The sequence below is a fragment of the Salvelinus sp. IW2-2015 genome, linkage group LG23, assembly GCF_002910315.2.
Source record: "Salvelinus sp. IW2-2015 linkage group LG23, ASM291031v2, whole genome shotgun sequence".
Lineage (NCBI taxonomy): Eukaryota > Metazoa > Chordata > Actinopteri > Salmoniformes > Salmonidae > Salvelinus > Salvelinus sp. IW2-2015.
Genome location: NC_036863.1, coordinates 44,673,695 through 44,694,434, shown reverse-complemented (window position 1 = coordinate 44,694,434; position 20,740 = coordinate 44,673,695). Strand labels below are relative to the sequence as shown.

Here is a 20,740-nt window from a genome sequence, read left to right as displayed (position 1 = left end):
AGTCATTTGGGACACATCCAGGTAACGACAAACTAGTGACTATGCATTATTGGTGCAGCGCATCTTACTGCCGTTCATAGTGCCCTTAAAATATTTAATGGACTGTGACATTTATATTTTTTTGTACAGGGGGCACTGAATTTTTCATTTGAAAAAGCTATTCCCATGCTGCAATTGCAAAATAATACATTTCTTGTCATGTTTGATTAGATCTCTTCAATAAAACCAATATATCAAAACAGTACCTCTGTTAATCAGATTTCTTTATCAAAACCTCCCATCTCTAAACCGTCACCATATTAATCGACTCTGAGGAGGAAGCCAGGATGCTATTAGGTTGAGACTAAAGTGACTGACATGTTGAAACCATTTTGGTTTTATCCCACAAATCCAAAAATATAACGTGCAGTATCCTCTCTGATGACTGACCATAGTGTGTGTGTGTGTGTGTGTGTGTGTGTGTGTGTGTGTGTGTGTGTGTGTGTGTGTGTGTGTGTGTGTGTGTGTGTGTGTCTGTACTTGTGTGTGAGTGTACAAATATAGCCATAAAACTGTATTAACAAAGCTAGTTAGCAACCTCATGTTCTTGTCAAACTGTCAACAGAGTAGATAGCAAGCAACAAGATATGCCGAAAATCAGTCTAAAAACCACTTAAGGACAAATAAAAATGATCTGACCATTCAGACACAAGTTACATGGCCAGGAATCAGATTTGTATCAGACTTCAAATCACCTACGAATAAGCAAAGAGAAACAACTGACTACATCAGCCTCCACAAATCACCTGACCTCAACCCAACTGAGGTGGTTTGGGATGATTTGGACCGCATAGTGATGGAAAAGCTGCCAACAAGTGCTCAGCATATATGGGAGCATTCCAGATGAAGCTGGTTGAGAGAATGCCAAACATGTGCAAAGCTGTCAYCAAGGCAAAGGGTGGCTACTTTGAAGAATCCAAAACATATTTTGATTTGTTTAACACTTTTTTGGTTACTACATGATTCCATATGTGTTATTTTATAGTTTCGATGTCTTCACTATTATTCTACTATGTAGAAAATAGTAAAAATAAAGAAAAACCCTTGAATGAGTAGGTGTGTACAAACTTTTGACTGTTACTGTATGTATGTATGTATGTATACACACTTTTTTACTTTTTTTATGTCTGGTCTCGTCCAACTCAAGGTGTAAAAAAAAAAAAAAAGGCACCCCCCACAAATATATTCACATTACCCTCCTCTTGTACTGTAAAATAAAGTGAACACCCTCCCTCTCATTGAACACCCTCCCTCTCATAGAATGGCACAAGTGACCATCGTGGTCACTACATTTGCTGCAGCATATGCTACAGTAATATAAGGACTGAACGTACATATAATTTATGTGTAACTTACACATCTCCATCTGGCTTTCAGGGGTCACCTTATTATTTTCTGTCGCGCGTAGACTAATGTGCGGTAGCCTATATCATAGGCTATGTATTGGATAACGGCACAATAATTTGGGGGTTTTGGGGCTTGGGCTCATAAAATGTCTTTAATGTAGGGCTCATATGATGTCTTGTCTGTGTTTCCCTCCCCCATCGTGTCCCATAGCAGTTGAGCGTCCCTTTAGAGGGGTGGGCAGAGTAGAGCAGCGCCCAGTGGTGTGTATGCCAGGGGAAGCCAAGCCTCCCCAGAAAAAAAATACAAAATCATTTATCTTTCGTCTTTCTGTGTTTCATACATTTCATTCAATTCGCAAGAGGCTGAATGTATCTCACAGAAGAAAGCATCCGAGCGACTGAAACAGTGCCCCTCTGTCTCAGTATGTGTAGTGTATCTATCTGATGCTGTCTGGTCAGAATGAGTATGACATTGTTGCCGCCAGTAGCTTTGAATGCAAGGGAAGCCAGCAAGCAGTTGGCCTCTTTTGATAAAAAATATATAAAATGACAAAGTCATAGACCGTTTAGGCAACATGAAAGAGGAGGATGGAATTGGTGAATTAGAGTGAGTCAACATGTTTCACACACACACACACACACACACACACACACACACACACACACACACACACACACACACACACACACATTAGTAGCAAGGACAGCCACATCATATTAAGCTTACGTTGATTGGACTAAATAATTGCTGGTATCATTTAGTTGAGGCTAAGCACAGGTGATTAGTTGAAGTTGAAATGCTGCTGGAATAGTGGAGGCAGCTCCTGTTTTCTTTGCGACTTGCGGTAACTCTCCGTGGTTCTAAATCAATAGTTGTTTAGTAGTCTGAAAATTTCGGAAACATTGCCTTGCTTGACCATGCTGTAGGTCATGTAACTGTTTGTTATATGCAATATGTTTTGTGGACTTCACTGAATAGATGTTGCTCTCCACTTTTGTAAAGAAACAAATGTGTGGTTGAAATTATTCTGCCACTGTCTTCTTATTGGCACGGTTTTAGGCCTTTATATCAGGGTGTCAATTCATATGCCTTATTAACAGGTTATTGAGCAAACAACGCAATTATCACAACACATACAGTAGGTTGTAATATGGCTATTTTTGGGGATTGGCTTCCCCAGTGATTTTACCCACGCATCCCTACTGGCAGGGCCAAGGGTGGGTCCCATCTTGTGTGCAGCACCAGAGTGAGATTTGCGCAGGTTAGCACTTTTAGTTTTGTTCTGGAGGCAGTTCCTTGTTTACCTAGCTAGCTAATTTTAGCTGGCTGGCTCGCTAGCTAACGTATATGACATTATTTTCTATCTCAGAGCCATTTGCTTAGCTAGCTATAGCATAATGTTAGGTAGTGTAACTGTTGTTAAAATACTTTGTGAATTTCACCAGGTTCATATTTTTATTTATTTATTTTTTATTTATTTATTTAACCTTTATTTAACCAGGTAGGCAAATTGAGAACACGTTCTCATTTACAATTGCGACCTGGCCAAGATAAAGCAAAGCAGTTCGACACATACAACAACACATAGTTACACATGGAGTAAAACAAACATATAGTCAATAATACAGTGAAAAAAAAAAATAAGTCTATATACAATGTGAGCAAGTGAGGTGAGATAAGGGAGGTGAAGGCAAACAAATATATGTATAAATAAATAAAAATATAAAAGGCATGGAGGCGAAGTGAGTACAACACAGCAAGTAAAATAAAACTAAAAAAAAAAAAATGGAATGGTTGGTTTGCAGTGGAAGAAAGTGCAAAGTAGAGACAGAAATAATGGGGTGCAAAGGAGCAAAATAAATTAAATAAATACAGTAGGTAAAGAGGTAGTTGTTTGGGCTAAATTGTAGATGGGTTATGTACAGGTGCAGTAATCTATGAGCTGCTCTGACAGCTGGTGCTTAAAGCTAGTGAGGGAGATAGGTGTTTCCAGTTTCAGAGATTTTTGTAGTTCGTTCCAGTCATTGGCAGCAGAGAACTGGAAGGAGAGGCGTCCAAAGGAAGAATTGGTTTTTGGGGGTGACTAGAGAGATATACTGCTGGAGCGCGTGCTACAGGTAGGTGCTGCTATGGTGACAGCGAGCTGAGATAAGGGGGGATTTACCTAGCAGGGTTTTGTAGATGACCTGGAACCAGTGGGTTTGGCGACGAGTATGAAGCGAGGGCAGCCAACGAGAGTGTACAGGTCGCAGTGGGTGGGTGTATATGGGGCTTTGGTGACAAAACGGATGGCATGTGATAGACTGCATCCAATTTATTGAGTAGGGTTTTGGAGGCTATTTTGTAAATGACATCACCGAAGTCGAGATTGGTAGGATGGTCAGTTTTACAAGGTATGTTTGGCAGCATGAGTAAAGGATGCTTTGTTGCGGAATAGGAAAGCATTCTAGATTTGACTTTGGATTGGAGATGTTTGATGTGAGTCTGGAGGAGAGTTTACAGTCTAACCAGACACCTAGGTATTTGTAGGTGTCCACATATTCTAAGTCAGAGCCGTCCAAAGTAGTGATGTTGGACAGGCGGGCAGGAGCAGGCAGCGATCGGTTGAAGAGCATGCATTTGGTTTTACTTGTAATTTAAGAGGGCAGTTGGAGGCCACGGAAGGAGAGTTGTATGGCATTGAAGCTCGCCTGGAGGGTTGTTAACACAGTGTCAAAAGAAGGGCCAGAAGTATACAGAATAGTGTCGTCTGCGTAGAGGTGGATCAGAGAATCACCAGCAGCAAGAGCGACATCATTGATGTAAACAGAGAAGAGAGTCGGTCCAAGAATTGAACCCTGTGGCACCCCCATAGAGACTGCCAGAGGCCCGGACAACAGACCCTCCGATTTGACACACTGAACTCGATCAGAGAAGTAGTTGGTGAACCAGGCGAGGCAATCATTAGAGAAACCATATATACCATATACCATATATTAATATAGCATGTTGATTTGTTATTATGCATGCCTGCATCCTGGGAATAGGGGAGTGTGTACTTGCGTTTTGCCCTGCGTGCTCATGTTCAAATCATTTTGATTTACTGTGAGAGGTAGGCATGATTTTTCAGTTGTATTCAGAAAAATTAGATTACTTTAAGCACATGCACAAGTCATGACACAGTGTTTTGTTCATGAATAATGTTGTATATTTAGAGTTTACTCATAAGTGGATGGTATTGTCAAGATGCAATTGTAATTGTACTTTTTAGGGTGATATTAACATTCTGAATTCAACATGTGGTTACTAGCTAGCTAAGGTATTGTAAGTGCAAACAATGTCTAGCTCCTCGACTGATCCCAGTCCTTTGTATTGTGCGTCTATGTTTTAGAAAAAGGCGACAATTGGCAGAACATATTTATGCTCTACAAATGTTTTGTATTTTCTTTTTGATGCAGTTATGTAGTTTTATCGATGTAAAATGTGCATTGTGTTGATACATTATAAGGAGAGGCTGTACTCATTTTTGAATTCTAAAATATTTTTTTGCGCACTATGAGAGAAAGAGGTGGGCAATTGCCAGAAAATATTTGTGCAATACAAATATATTTGTATTTTATTTTAGATGCAGAGAGAATTCTGATGAATTGAAACAACCTGATCTCCGAAGTTCACGTCTATAGTCACAATCAATCACATACAACGCAGAGTTACCGCGGTTCAGTTCAGCACCGGTTACACTAGCTAACATTGAACCTGGTTGGTTAGCTACCTGCAGATTCATGCATGGTTGTAACGTCATGAGTTGTAATTATCGTTAATTGTTTACCTAGCTGGCTAGCTACATGTCTTAACAAAAGACTCCACTATGCAAGTAACCATTTCGGGGTCATTCGTAAATTCAGAGAGAGCGCAGAATAACTGATGAATTTACGAAAGCTCAACACCAGTTGAATATGGCCGGTGCCAGTAAGTTCATCGGCCAGAACGCTCCGAATGCGAAACCCTCTGAATTTATGAACGGACAATCTGACAGCATAGTTGCAGTCACCAATGCTCTGGATAACATAACAGCCTAACCAGCCATGCTAGGGCTAGTAATGTTCAGTGAGCTGTTCGCTCTCACTTAGATGTCTGGAAGTAGCTAGCAAGTTAGCTTGGGTGCTTGACTGCTGCTGTTAGTACATTCGGATCAACCGTTAAAGAGATGGGTGGGGCTAAAGCTTAAGAGGGTGTGAACGATGCTGAATGGGTGTAGACAAAGAAGGGCTCTCCAATAGTACTACCAAAACATTCAAAAGGCCATTTTCTCAAAGGTGAGTTTAAAGGTTTATCATCTTTCAAAAGCAGAATTATTTTCCCATTGTTCCTCAACTGCAGTGTATGATATAACATTGAGTAGCTCTGAGTCTCTACTTTTAGCCTATGTAAAAAAAAAAATACAATTTCAAATTTTGCTACATTAGACCGATTTGAGCAGGTCAGTCACATATGGCAAATGTTTACTTTGTAGCTGGCCTAATGGGAAATCGCTCAGTTCTGCCTCCAGGAAAAGGCAATAAACTATAAATGTCAACATGCAAGATTTACAGTGCCTTTCACCATATCATTTGCAGTGCTGTCCCTTATTCTTCCTATATTGTCTGCAGTGCCCTATCAGAATAATTCAGAGTGCAGTGTATTGTACTGTGTCACCGTCGCATGCCCTATACATACCTGGGCTGGGAGTAGTGGGGAGAGTAACCTACCTGAGGGGAGGCTCTAGTGTGCTGACACAGTCTGGGGAATTGTACAGTCTGCTGTGGGAGGTGGAAAAGGTGGTCCAGTACATGTTAAACTAAGAATTTTTAATAAGACTGACATTTCAGCATACTTACTATACCTCTCCTGGTCTTCTGTGCTGGGTTTAAGTGCTGGATAACTTTAAATTATGTGTTGGGTGGAGTAATAGGGGTTCACTCTAAACTGTGACATGTACGCCCTGGGGAAAATAACGACGAACAGACTAAAGCTATAATGTAAAACCTTCCAGTTTTTGCATTTGAGCTTTTTGCGGCTAGATCAATTAACTACCTCCTCTGCTATTCAACATTAAGAAACTAAGACAGATACATTTAGTGGTATTTTTGTGATGCATGCAGCATGTCACAATATATTACAGCCTACCATTTACAGAAAGTGCAGAAGTTATAAGTAAATGCGTTTCTAGTAGACTGGGTGTTCAAAGCACACTGTCTAACCAGATCACTGTCCCAGTGGTGCCAAACACACGTCTACCACCAGTGAGTGAGTGATCAAACAGCAAAGAGAATATTCCCCGATTGTTTCAACTGTCTGCTCTGCTTAGTTCTGTTCTGCTCTTAATGATCGGCTATGAAAAGCCAACTGATATTTATTCCTGATTATTATTTGACCAATGCTGTCATTTATGAACATTTTGAAAATCTTGGCTCTCTCTAATTCTCTCCTTCTCTCTTTCTTTCTCTCTCTCGGAGGACCTGAGCCCTAGGACCATACGTCACGGCAAACCGGGCATGATGACTCCTTGCTGTCCCCAGTCCGCCTGGCCTTGCTGCTATTCCAGTTCAACTGTTCTGCCTGCGGTTATGGAACCGCCACCTGTCCCAGACCTGCTATTTTCAACTCTTAATGATCGGCTATGAAAAGCCAACTGAAAATTATTCATGATTATTATTTGACCATGCTTGTCACTTATGAACATTTTGAACATCTTGGCATAGTTCTGTATAATCTCCACCCGGCACAGCCAGAAGAGGACTGGCCACCCCTCATAGCCTGGTTCCTCTCTAGGTTTCTTCCTAGGTTTTGGCCTTTCTAGGGAGTTTTTCCTAGCCACCGTGCTTCTACACCTGCATTGCTTGCTGTTTGGGGTTTTAGGCTGGGTTTCTGTATTATATATTAGCTGATGTACGAAGGGCTATATAAAATAAACTGATTTGATTTGATTTGATTCTGTGCGGTCTGTTACATAAAGTCTGTCCTCAAAACACTGCCATCTAATTCTGCTCACAGCAGTGTTCGTTGTCTGTCTGAGTAATCTCCTTTTTCTTCTGGCTGTGTCTGTGATGACCCAGTTTGCCTGCCTCTGCCTCCTCACTCAAAACACAACCAGAACACACAGGCTGCGTCTGAAATTGCACCCTATTCCCTATATGGTGCACTTTTGTACAGAGCCATGTACTACTTTTGACCGGAGCAGTCTCAGTGCTCTGTCTGCGTCTGAAATTGCACCCACCCTATTCAATCAAAAGTAGTGCACTGCATAGGGAATAGGGTGACATTTCAGACATTGTCACAGAGCACTGATCACAGGGCACTGAGTTTGCTCTGGGCAGTACATGGACTGGACTGAACAGGACAGAGAGAGAGAGAGAGAGAGAGAGAGAGAGAGAGAGAGAGAGAGAGAGAGAGTCACAGCTCATGCCTGACAGTATCATGTCTCCCCAAGCACAGTCCTAGTGGTGGAAATAGCTGTCAGTAATCCAGTGTGCAGACAGAATGCTCAGTCTTTTTCATGCACACGTTCCGACAGCTTTTCCTTTTTCATACCCATCAACACACAGCCAGCCTGGCGCTCACTGTTAGATCCCTTCTTACTCATCCACCTCTCCATCTTCTCTCCTGTTCTCTACACTCCTCTACTGTTCTCCCCATCTCCTCTCTTCTCCTCCCACCTCAGCTCAACCCGGCTGATGAACTCATGAACTTACGCTGCTGCTGTATTCATTCATATATAATTCCATATTCTCATGCCAACTTCACTACAGGACACGACCCACTTATTAAATATTACTCAATAGCCACACAAACATGTGGTAGCACCGAACCAGTCACTGTATTATAAATGGATGTGCTATAGAGGATATGGAGAACACGTTTAGTCAAGTAGCTGACTTCTAGTTGAGTAGTTTTAACACGGATAACTTTTTCAAAAAGGGATGTTTTGTGGGTTAATATGCTAGTTACAGTGCATTCGGAAAGTATTTTTCCAAATTTTCTTATGTTACAGCCTTATTCTAAAATTGATTAAATATTTTTTTCCCCTCATCAATCTACACACAATACCCCATAATCACAAAGCAAAAACAGGTTTTTAGAAATGTTTGCAAAAAAAGAAATAAAATACCTTTGCTATGAGACTCGAAATTGAGCTCAGGTGCATCCTGTTTCCATTGATCATCCTTGAGATGTTTCTACAACTTGATTGGAGTCCATCTGGTAAATTCAATCGATAGACATGATTTGGAAAGGCACACACCTGTCTATTTAAGGTCCCACAGTTGACAATGCATGTCAGAGCAAAAACCAAGCCATGATGTCGAAGGCATTGTCTGTAGAGCTTCGGACAGGATTGTGTCAAGGCAAAGATCTGGGGAAGGGTACCAAAACATTTCTGCAGCATTGAAGGTCCCCAATAACACAGTGGCCTCCATCATTCTTAAATGGAAGAAGTTTGGAACCAACAAGACTCTTCCTAAAGCTTGCCGCCCAGACAAACTGATCAATTCGAGGGAGAAGGGCCTTGGTCAGAGAGGTGACCAAGAACCAGATGGTCACTCTGACAGAGCTCCAGAGTTGCTCTGTGGAGATGGTTGTCCTTCTGGAAAGTTCTCCCATCTCTGCAGCAGCAATCAGGCCTTTATGGTAGAGCGGGCAGACGGAAGCCACTCCTCAGTAAAAGGCACATGACAGCCCGCTTGGAGTTTGTCAAAAGGCAATTAAAGGACTCTCAGACCATGAGAAACAAGATTCTCTGGTCTGATGAAACCAAGATTAAACTCTTTGGCCTGAATGCCAATCGTCACGTCTGGAGGAAACCTGGCACCATCCCTATGGTGAAGCATGGTGGTGGAAGCATCATGCTGTGGGGATGTGTTTCAGCGGCAAGGACTGGGAGATTAGTCAAGATCGAGGGAAAGATGAACGGAGAAAAGTACAGAGAGATCTTTGATGATAACCTGTTCCAGAGCACTCGGGACCTCAGACTGGGGGCGAATGTTCACCTTCCATCAGTACAATGACCGTAAGAACACAGCCAAGACAACGCAGGAGTGGCTTCAGGACAAGTCTCTGAATGTCCTTGAGTGGCCCAGCCAGAGCCCGGACTTCAACCTGATCGAACATCACTTGGAGAGACCTGAAAGTAGCTGTGCAGCTACACTCCCCATCAAACCTGACAGTTTGAGAGGATCTGCAGAGAAGAAATGGGAGAAACTCTCCAAATACAGGTGTGCCAAGCTTATAGCGCCACACCCAAGAAGGCTCAAGGCTGAGTGTAATCACTGCTAAAGTACTGAGTAAAAGTTCTGAATATTTATGGAAATATGATATCAGTTTTTATTTTTTATATATAACTTTATTATAATTTTTTTTTACCTCTTTTTGCTTCGTCATTATGGGTTATTGTGTGTAGATTGATGAGGATTTAAAAAAAACAGACTTATATTCTAAAATGGATTTATCATAGCAAAATGTGGAAAAAGTCAAGGGGTCTGAATACTTTCTGAATGCACTGTGTCTATATATACACACACACGATACTTCTACCAATGCTAATATACAGTATGACCAACGACTAAAAGCAGGAAGTAGTTCTCCGGAAGCAGAATGCCGTGAACCTATATTATCCGGAAATTGTTGTTGGGCAGGTATGTTACCTGATGTTGGGCAGGTATCCCATTTAAATTCAATTCAAATGATGTTTCCAGTGCGTTGCAGCCAATTCAAATTCAATTCATTGTTTGAATTTAGAAATTCCGAATTGACCCCAACCCTGTCACACACACACACACACATATATAGTTGAGAGGAGCACAGGGGTCACGGCAGTGCAGCGCATGTTGTGGGGTAAAGGGCTTTGCTCAATGGCCCAATGGTAGGGAACTATTGTCAGGATCTGAACACAGCAGCCCTCCAGTTACCAGTTCAGTTCCCCCCACAGGAGGTTGGTGGCACCTTAATTGGGGAGAACAGGCTCTTGGTAATGACTGAAGCAGAATGGGCGGAATGGTATCAAATACGTCAAACACACCGTTTCATTTTTCCCCAGAAACCGGCCCAGGATTCAAACTGGCGACCTTTTGGCTGCAGGTCCAACTCCTTAGCCGCTGGGCTACCTACAGGTTGATTAGCAGGTGCAGATATTCACCTGTACTGAGTGACTAATGTAGCAGCATTAAACAGACGTGGCAGAGCTACTGTACACTCGATTCCTTGTTGACCTCTCTCTCCCCCACCTTCTTCCTCTCTATCTTTCCATTTCTCTCTTTTGCGCTCTCCAGTCTCCCCCTTTGTCGCTCTCTCTATTTCTCTCCTGCTCTCTCTTTCTCCCCTGTCTCCTACGCCTCACATGATTATTGCAAGGAATATAATGGGAAAGTCTTTGAAGGGATACATCTTAAAGTTTCTCAATCATCCCCACACCCTACAGCCCACCAAAGTGTTTTACATTAGTGTGTGTGTGTGGCTAGTGCATGTAGTGGTGTGTAAGCACAGAGCCTGGCATGGGGGGGTGGGGGACACCTCTTAACTCCAGACAGCCATCCCACTGATACTGAAGGTTAAAGGTCATGGGAAAAGCAACAAACAAAATAGCTCGGGACGAGCAAGGGAGCAGAAAAAAGAGCTTACAGCTTGTGAGTGTGTGTGTGATGGTGTGGGGCTTCGGGATGTGTGTGTGTGCTAGCTATTCCTGTTTTGGGAATGGGTGGGGCTAACCCCAACAAAACCACAACACAGAGGCACTAAAGCAAAGTTCTCAGCAACATGCAACACTGTCCAAGCTCTCCTTAAAGCGTGTCCACCCAGGGCCTTTGTCAAAAGTACTATACTATAGTGAATACGGTGTCATTTTGGGATGCATCAAATGGCTTTTCGACCTCCTCCCAGTCTGAGGTAATTTATAGGGGAAACCAGGGACGGTTGTAACACAGAATAGTTGTAACACTCTCAATATCTTCAAATCAGGAACAAGATAAAATCACGTGACTCACTGTGCACATGGTCAGTCCATGTGATAGACTGCAGATTTTATTGACAAAAATCAGATTTTGAGGTAAGAAATTATTTTCTCTGGCATCACCTGCTTTGTCATTAGATTCACCGAACTTACTGTATATCAGGTTTATTACCAGTGTGTGTAGATATATTTGATGTAAGTTAACAATGCTAAAGTTTGAACATGCAGCTAAATTTGAAGATAGCTAATGACTGCAAGAGTCAGGGTTAGTTGTAACAAGCCTAAAGAGGCCTGGGTGCTGGGAATGCAAATGATGGGCCCACCAAGCGTGTACCCTAGGACTACCATACCGCTGTCACAACTGTGACTCTGATTGAGTGAACATGTCCGACATTCACTCACACACCACTCACACACACAAAAAAGCATGTATTTTTGGAACACTTCACATGACATTCCACATGTGAAAACGTGTTTATGGACAACAAAAATGTGTCTATGATACACACACAGTGCTTTTAACATAGTGTTTTAATTTTACATATTTGACACACTTGACTACATTGTCTATGTTTATTTATACAGTAATTATTATTCAATCTGGGATTTGAACTCACAACCTCTTGGTTCACGTCTGTATGATATTTCTGCTACGCCACCACACCTGTATTCCTGCAATTTGAACTTCAAAGTAAATCTCAGCTTTGTTAAATACACACTCAAGAAAAACTATGATATTGTGTTTATCATAGTGATTCAAGAGTAACATTGAAACAGAATAATATGCCCCACCAATATTAGACAACTATACAGAAAAGCCTCAAATTTCTGAAATAAGTAATTGAAATCAATGAGAAAATAGTCCGATTAACTTCTAACTAAAGTAGCAGTGCATAATGAATGTGTAGGGGAATGCTGCAGACATTGTTGCTCAGCAGAAAGATCAGCAAACCTCAAATCCAGAGGATGTGAATTCAAATCCCACGAGGGGTTATATTCTAGATGAACAGTACACCACTTACTTTAAAACTACCATACCATTACTTTACTTACAATGGTTTGTGATGGTTTGGGACCATCACATGACGTCCTGACGACTGGTAAAACAAATGTCTTGAGAACATCCACGTGCTTAATCTACGTCACTTTTATCTTGAGCTGACTTCGCCGTGGGCTTCGCCGAATGCTATCACTTTTTACATGGGGTAAACTCCTCCCGCCGGGGCAACCTGTGTCAGATAATCAAATCCCTGCAATATCTCATGTGAAGTCTTCCAAAAACACATTTGCATATGATTTCATGTGCAAATGAAATGTCACATGAAGTGTTTCAAAAACACATATTTACATGTGAAATGTCACATGATGTGTTTCAAAAACACATATTTACATGTGAAATGTCACATGATGTGTTTCAAAAACACATATTTACATGTGGAATGTCACATGAAGTGTTTCAAAAACACATATTTACATGTGTAATGTCACATGAAGTGTTTCAAAAACACATATTTACATGTGAAATGTCACATGAAGTGTTTCAAAAACACATATTTACATGTGAAATGTCACATGAAGTGTTTCAAAAACACATATTTACATGTGAAATGTCACATGAAGTGTTTCATAAACACATGATTTCACATGTGTAATGTCACATGAAGTGTTTCAAAAACACATATTTACATGTGAAATGTCACATGAAGTGTTTCAAAAACACATGATTTCACATGTGTAATGTCACATGTGGTGTATCAATGTTGCATCCCCATGTCACATTTATTTATCGTGAGATCATGTTCTCACGTGCTCACATGTTGTCACATGTAGCTTCACATGTTTTTACATTAGCTTCACATATAATCACATGTGATCACACAAGATCATAAGTGTTCACGTGTTCACATGTGGAATTATTTAGTTTTTTTCCATAAGGGACACCACAAACATTACATTGTTTAGTCCAGATTTTGCTATTTAGTTGTGAGATGTTTAGTTGTGAAGGGCCAGTTAATGGAACTTTTTATGATTTGTATTATTATTTGATTATTTCTGCAGCACAAAATGCTAAACATGGCAATGTTGTTCTCATGTTCTCAATAAAGGCTTTCAATATTTCGTTGCATATGATGATTTGTGCATTCTTTCAAACTGTTACATTTCACCCACGTCCCGGGTCAGTTGTAACATTTCAACCCTTGTATGAGACAAAGTCACAACTTGCCTGTTTGATTTAGAGAGATAATACCGATACCCATTTGTAGCAAACAGATGGAAGCTGTCCCTATCACATTTTGAAACACCTCAAACATTTTCTGAAAAATTGACAAAAATGCAAAAAAAGTGTTACAACCATTCCTCATCTCCCCTACTCAATATGAGACTTGACATACAGAAATACATCCAGATATTTATAGTAGAAGTATATGGAGTCTAATTAGAACTTTGATAAGTTCAAACTTGCACTCGTATCATGGAGTAAGAAGGGGTGTTTTCGGAATGGAGTCTCCGGTGCCTGTGCAGTCACTCTGTTTTTAGAGCTACAGTTGCAGTCGGAAGTTTACATACACCTTAGCCAAATACATTTCAACTCAGTTTTTCACAATTCCTGACATTTAATCCGAGTAAAAATTCTCTGTCTTAGGTCAGTTAGGATCACCACTTTATTTTAAGAATGTGAAATGTCAGAATAATAGTAGAGAGAATGATTTATTTCAGCTTTTATTTCTTTCATCAAATTCCCAGTGAGTCAGAAGTTTACATACACTCAATTAGTATTTGGTAGCATTGCCTTTAAGTTGTTTAACTTGGGTCAAACATTTCAGGTAGCCTTCCACAATAAGTTGGGTGAATTTTGGCCTATTCCTCCAGACAGAGCTGGTGTAACTGAGTCAAAACTGTAGGCCTCCTTGCTCGCACACACTTTTTCAGTTCTGCCCACACATTTTCTATAGGATTGAGGTCAGGGCTTTGTGGTGGCCACTCCAATACCTTGACTTTGTTGTCCTTAAGCCATTTTGCCACAACTTTGGAAGTATACTTGGGGTCATTGTCCATTTGGAAGACCCATTTGCGACCAAGCTTTAACTTCCTGACTGATGTCTTGAGATGTTGCTTCAATATATCCACATAATTTTCCTGCCTCAGGATGCCATCTATTTTGTGAAGTGCACCAGTCCCTCCTGCAGCAAAGCACCCCCACAACATGATGCTGCCATCCCGGTGCATCACGGTTGGGATGGTGTTCCTTTTCCTCCAAACATAACAATGGTCATTATGGCCAAACAGTTCTATTTTTGTTTTATCAGACCAGAGGACATTTCTCCAAAAAGTGCGATATTTGTCCTCATGTGCAGTTGCAAACTGTAGTCTAGCTTTTTAATGGCGGTTTTGGAGCAGTGGCTTCTTCCTTGCTGAGCGGCCTTTCAGGTTATGTCGATATAGGACTCGTTTTACTGTGGATATAGATACTTTTGTACCTGTTTCCTCCAGAATCTTCTCAAGTTCCTTTGCTGTTGTTCTGGGATTGATTTGCACTTTTTTCACCAAAGTACATTCATCTCTAAGAGACAGTACACGTCTCCTTCCTGGGCGGTATGACGGCTGAGTGGTCCCATGGTGTTTAGACTTGCTTACTGTTGTTTGTACAGATGAGCGTGGTACCTTCAGGCATTTGGAAATTGCTCCCAAGGATGAACCAGACTTGTGGAGGTCTACAATTTATTTTCTGAGGTCTTGGCTGATTTATTTTGATTTTCCTATGATGTCAAGCAAAGAGGCACTGAGTTTGAAGGTAGGCCTTGAAATACATCCACAGGTACACCTCCAGTTGACTCAAATGATGTCAATTAGGCTTCTAAAGCAATGACATAATTTTCTGGAATTTTCCAAGCTGTTTAAAGGCACAGTCAACTTAGTGTATGTAAACTTCTGACCCACTGGAATTGTGATACAGTGAATTATGAGTGAAATAATCTGTCGGTAAAACAATTGTTGGAAAAATGACTTGTGTCATGCACAAAGTAAATGTCCTAACTGACTTGCCAAAACTATAGTTTGTTTACAATACATTTGTGGAGTGGTTGAAAAACAAGTTTTATTGGCTCCAACCTAAGTGTATGTAAACTTCAACTGTATGTCCCATTGTGCCATACAGAATCAAGTCTCACACACACAGTTGCACACACACCACCACTACCCTTCACACCTGCAAAACGAGGGTGTTTGAGACAAAACCACTGATCAGATTCACATGACCCCTAACCTCTAAGGCAGGCTGGGACTTAGTGGGACTCGGGTAGAAGGGGTATTCAGTAATGGTAGTAGTGGTGTTCAGTAATACTAAAACAAACAGAGGGCTTCTGTCATTAAACAAGACCTCCTAATTTTGAATATAGGCTACACGTGCTGGTTTAACTACTCAACTCACTTTCTTGTTATGACTTCCAATACAGTCCAAACCCAACAAACACGCTACAATGTGTAGGGCTATCCCTGCCACTACTACTTCGTAAAGGGCATGAGCATTAGCCAGTCCAGTAAAAAAATAAAAATAAAAATTTAACCAGGAAGGGCTCATTAAGATTATTTTTCAAGAGCGTCCCGGCCAAAATAGGCAGCACCAAGTCCTTACACAATTACAGACAGACATGAAAAACTACAGGCAATCTAGTAAAAAAACTGAATTCACAAGAGTATAACAAAATCATAAAACAGCAAATTAAAAACAATGACAGGTCAGGGAATCAGCCTCAAAATCCTTCATCAATGATTTAAACGTACTGGTTTAAAGATGCACTATGCTCTGTTTAGTCCTGCTTGCAAAATATCTAATAGTTTGCCTAATTTCAGTTTATCTGACAAAACAAGCAAGTATAGTGCAGAGAATCATTGTACCATCTAAACCGCTGTGAAATATATTTTCCATGACTAAAATAATGTATTTTCAGCTGCAAGTCTACGAAGTAATGTGCACGAAGTTCTATGTGTCTTTTACTTTCGGTTTTGTACACTAGCTTCAAACAGCCGAAAAATACAATATTTTGAGTTTTAGAAAATATATTTCACAGCAGTTTAGATGGTACAATGATTCTCTACACTATACTTGATTGTTTTGTCACAAACTGAAATTAGGCATACTATTAGAATTTGAGCATACTAGGAACTGGCAGAGCGATTTCTGCATAGTGCATCTTTAAGTCCAATTATAATGCTGTGTAGGCCTCCTGATATTACGATTTTCTACAACTTGTTCCAATACATTTTTAGGCTATTTGACATTTAAAATATGCATGTATTTCTATTGTAATGGCAGAAATTATTGACGAGAACTTGGAAGACTGCCAACTTCTTGGAGAACTGATTGATATTCAGTGGAAAATGTCAGCTTTATGTTTAAATCACCTTTCTAGGACAGCAATGTGAGTTGTTGTGGTTTGCCAATATGGCGGTCACTATAAGGTCTACTGTCAGAAACTCCCATTGCATAGCCTACTACCACAACACTATGTTGATGCTGGCTGGGATGTTGGTTACCAGAGATGGACTGTCTCAATACATTGCATATTAGTCCACAATTTCTCTGACATTTGGCTCATAGTTCTTGCACAGGAAAGAATTGGAGACTGTTGTGATCTGATTGGTTCCGGAAAACTAACAGTGAACAGCGAGGGGGAGATAAAAATGATGGTTAGGGAGAAACCAATCATACGACCACCACTACAGATAGAGTCCACTAGCTAGCTGCACTGGTGTAAAATGTCGCTATTGCATATCATTTGTATATTAACATAGAATATCTGGGACATTCTGGAGAGCACTTATGGATCTGTTACCAACATACATACTGTACATCCTTGTATTTTCTCTGTAAACTGATTTGACAAATGATTTGCATTTATGCGGTGAGTTGGGGCTAACTAACTGAGAAATTGCAATCCGGGAGAAATGGAAACACAGCATACTTTGTGATATCAAATGCCTTCTTACACTTTAAAATGGGGGATGCAACCAAGCTCACATGAAACAATTCATGAAGACAAATGATGTGAAGTATGAAGGCCCCTACTCTCTGAGTATAAAAAATAATGATTATAGATAAAGCAAAATATACTGAACAAAAGAAATTATGCAACATGCAACAATTTCTAAGATTTTATTGAGTTAATATAAGGAAATCAGTCAATTTAAATAAATGTATTAGGCCCTGATCTATGGATTTCACATGACTCATAGATACCTTTAAAAAAAAAGTAGGGGTGTGGATCAGTAAACCAGTCTTTCTGGTGTGACCCCCATTTGCCTCATGCAGCGCGACACATCTCCTTCACATAGAGTTGATCAGCCTGTTGATTGTGGCCTGTGGAATGTTGTCCCACTCCTCTTCAATGACTGTGCGAAGTTGCTGGATATAGGTGGGAACTGGAACACGCTGTCCTACATGTCGATCCAGTGCATCCCAAACATGCTCAAATGGGTGACATGTCCGGTGAGTATACAGGCCATGAAAGAACTGGGACATTTTCAGCTTCCAGAAATTGTGTACAGTTCCTTTGCCGAATGGGGCTGCGCATTATCATAAACATGTGGTGATGGCGGCAGATGAATAGCACGAAAATGGGCTTCAGACAGCCGGGGAAGACCAGTCTACGAAGCAGAATTTTGCAGTATGTTAACAATATCAGTGAATGATACAAAGTTCCATCTTGAATTGATGGGTAGATCTACAGTAGCTACAGGGCAGCATCTTAAGCTTACAGTCTGGGATCTGGGAATAATGGTCATTTCAATTATTGAACCATTGATTCTATTCTTGGATAATATAATGTATAAATGTACACCAAGATAATTCTTTGTCAAGCCTCATCTAAGGAGGATCAGATGGTGACATGGGTCTCAGCAGGGTCAGGCAGCCAAGTAAGACCAGTCTGTGATGGATGTCAGGTGAATTTTTGCAGATACAACACTTTATTCTCTCTGTGCAGCAAACACTGGAGAAGCCAGATGCTATTTTAAGGTAGTCTGACAAACCTCCAAATTTGATTTTCAAACTGTATCAAGGGTTGATAGAGACTTTTCACGATGACACAAAACATGGAAAACAACAATTTGAGGAAGACCTGGTAGAAGCTATTCAATCAATCAATCAATTTTATTTTATATAGCCCTTCGTACATCAGCTAATATCTCGAAGTGCTGTACAGACACCCAGCCTAAAACCCCAAACAGCTAGTAATGCAGGTGTAGAAGCACGGTGGCTAGGAAAAACTCCCTAGAAAGGCCAAAACCTAGGAAGAAACCTAGAGAGGAACCAGGCTATGAGGGGTGGCCAGTCCTCTTCTGGCTGTGCCGGGTGGAGATTATAACAGAACTATGCCAAGATGTTCAAAAATGTTCATAAGTGACAAGCATGGTCAAATAATAATCATGAATAATTTTCAGTTGGCTTTTCATAGCCGATCATCAAGAGTTGAAAAACAACAGGTCTGGGACAGGTGGCGGTTCCATAACCGCAGGCAGAACAGCTGAAACTGGAATAGCAGCAAGGCCAGGCGGACTGGGGACAGCTATTGATGATGATGATTGGATACAGATATGTTTGAATGCCGAGACATGTTCGTATATCTCAGACATACATTACTGCAGTTTAAGACCATCCATAGAATGTACTGTATGCCAGTGAAACTGAATTACATGCAGAGGAAATGTAATTCCTCTGCTGGAGGTGTAAAACACAAAACGGGACATATATGCATATGTTATGGTCTTGAAATGCATTGCTATTAATTGGAAGGTCGGTTATCCTCACACAATGTCAAGGTATGTATCACTAAATGTAAACTCAGCAAAAAAAGAAACGTCCTCTCACTGTCAACTGTGTTTATTTTCAGCAAACTTAACATGTGTAAATATTTGTATGAACATAACAAGATTCAACATCAGGTTGGAGACCTGAGCCAACTCCTCGTGCTTACCGTAGGGAGCGTGGTACTGGTCAGGCACTGTGTTATGCGGTGGAGTGCACGGTGTCTCCAGTGCGCGTTCACAGCCCGGTGCGCTACATTCCAGCTTCCAGCATCGGCCGGGCTAGAGTGGGCATCCAGCCAGGACGGATGGTGCCGGCTCAGTGCGCCTGGCCTCCAGTGCGTCTCTTTGGCCCAGGATATCCTGCGCCGGCTCTGTGCACTGTGTCTCCGGTGCGTCTGCACAGCCCAGTGCGTCCTGTGCCAGCACCCCGCATTTGCCGGGCGAAGGTAACCATCCAGCCAGGACAGGTTGTATAGACTCTACGCTCGAGACCTCCAGTGTGCCTCCACGTTCCAGTGTATCCGGTGCCTACTCCAAGAACCAAGCCTCCAGTATGTCTCCCCAGCCTGGTGAGTCCTGTGCCTGCTCCCAGAACTAGGCCTCCTGTATATCTCCCAAGCCTGGTAAGTCCTGTGCCTGTTCCCAGAACCAGGCCTCCTGTATGTCTCCCTAGCCTGGTAAGCCATGTGGCAGCTCCACGCACCAGGCTGCCTATACGTCTCCTCACTCCAGTGATGATCCATGGCACGAAGCCTCCAGTGATGATCCATGGCACGAAGCCTCCAGTGATGATCCATGGCACGAAGCCTCCAGTGATGAGCCACCACCGAAGTAGATGCCCACCCGGACCCTCCCCTATAGAGTCAGGTTTTGCGGCCGGAGTCCGCACCTTTGGGAGGGGTACTGTCACGCCCTGGCCTTGGAGAGGCTTTTATTCTCTATTTTGGGTTAGGCGGTTTCTCCGTCCAGAGAAGCTCCAACGTCGGCTCCAAGTCCGGAGCCTCAAACGACGTCTCCCAGTCCTGGGCCTGCAGCGAGGGTCTAGTTTCTTTATTTCTATGTTTTCTGTTTCTATGTTTTGGCCGGGTATGTTCTCAATCAGGACAGCTTCTATCGTTGTCTCTGATTGAGAATCATACTTGGGCAGCCTGTTTTGCCACCTTAGTTGTGGGTAGTTGTCTGTGTTAGTGGCCTGTATAGCCCTAGTCAGCTTCATGTTCGTTTTTTGGTATTTCTTGTTTTGTTGGTGACATTTATAACATTAAAAGAAATGTACGCTTACCACGCTGCACCTTGGTCTGTCATTTCCACCCTGACGACGATCGTGACAATTCCAGGGTTTTTCTTTAATTTTTACTATTCTCTATATTGTAGAATAATAGTGAAGACATCAGAACTATGAAATAGCACATAGTAACCAAAAAGTGTTAACAGATCAAAATAAATTATATTTTCCAAAGTAGCCACCCCTTGCCTTGATGACAGCTTTGCACACTCTTGGCATTCTCTCAACCAGCTTCATGAGGTATGCATATATGATAAACAGAGAGTAGCAGCAGCGTAAAAGAGGGAGGGGGGGGGGGGCAACGT

At 41.5% G+C, this 20,740-nt stretch overlaps 1 long non-coding RNA gene across 1 annotated transcript in view; it reads left to right on the top strand.

The window, feature by feature from the left end:
- Positions 1-11,157: 11,157 nt before the first annotated feature.
- LOC139022926 (uncharacterized) overlaps positions 11,158-20,740 on the top strand; it is a 54,027-nt gene continuing 44,444 nt past the window's right edge. The window contains exon 1 of the long non-coding RNA XR_011473998.1: positions 11,158-11,440. This is a non-coding gene — a long non-coding RNA (uncharacterized lncRNA). The remainder of the gene's footprint in view (positions 11,441-20,740) is intronic.